The sequence below is a fragment of the Peromyscus eremicus genome, chromosome 8a, assembly GCF_949786415.1.
Source record: "Peromyscus eremicus chromosome 8a, PerEre_H2_v1, whole genome shotgun sequence".
NCBI classification, from domain to species: Eukaryota; Metazoa; Chordata; class Mammalia; order Rodentia; family Cricetidae; genus Peromyscus; species Peromyscus eremicus.
The window spans coordinates 58,894,611-58,895,730 of NC_081423.1; positions in this window are offsets into that span (position 1 = coordinate 58,894,611).

Genomic DNA, 1,120 nt, shown 5'->3' on the forward strand with positions numbered 1-1,120 from the left:
GCAGGCAACGCCGCCGCGCGCGGCCCGGCCCGGCCCGGTGTGACCCCGGCCCGGGGACAACTCAGCGGGTCCCACGGGGCGCGGCGGGGGCTGCGGGCATCGCCGGCGTGGCCCCCGGACGGCCCTGACGCGGTTGCTGCTTGCTTGGCGGCGGCTGGTGCGAGTGAGTGTGGGGCCGGCAGCAGGGGGCGGGCCCAGCCCGCGTCACCCGGCAGCAACCAAGCGGTGAGTGTGCGGGCTGCGCGCGCGGGCGGGCGGGCTGGCGGGCGCGGGGAGAGCGAGGGAGCGAGCGAGTCAGGAGAGCAACCACTCACTCGCGCTCACACGGCGCGCGCGCGCGCGCGCGCACACACACACACACACACACACACACGCGGGAGACGCGCAGGGCCACTCGGAGCCTTCCCTCACTTGCACATCGCAAGCCAGGACCCGCCTGCCACTCATTCTCCTGTGTGCCAGCCCATGAGGGGCTGCCTTCACTCTTGCAGGACGTGGCGCAGGTGTGTGGGGCACTGCACACACACACACACAAACGCGCGTAGAGACACTCAGTGGAAACGGTCACCCTTTGGGGCTACAGACACATGCAGTGGTGGCAGATGCCGTGGCACAGTGCACCTCCCCAGCAGGCACATACACCCAAGAAACACATGTTCTCAAGGATGCCCAGGACACAGTCTTCCGTGCTGTGCTCAACTAACAGAACCCGCAGCCATAGAAGCCATTTGAGCATGTGGACATGAACTCTTCAAAATCCCCCTCCGGTGCAGAGGAAGGTGGGCAGGCCACAGGATTACTCTCCCAGGAAAACAGGGACAGGCTGTTTACATCCTAGCATGACACGTGCACCCTGGGCTGTCCCAGGTCACTGCGGGCACCGTCTGCTTACTTCCCCTCAGGTCGCATACAAAAGAGAGCTTCTGTGACCTGGACCGGGCTCCTCATTCAGCCTCTGAGTGATTTGAAAGACCCACAAGAACAGGTTGGGTGAGGACTTGGACCAGGGCGTGGTCAGCATTGGGAGACGGAAGCAGGTAAGGGTAGAGACTGAGTCTGGGTGCAAACCCCACACTCGTGTCTCCCCTGGCCAGGCAACTAAACAAATCCCTGCCGCCTT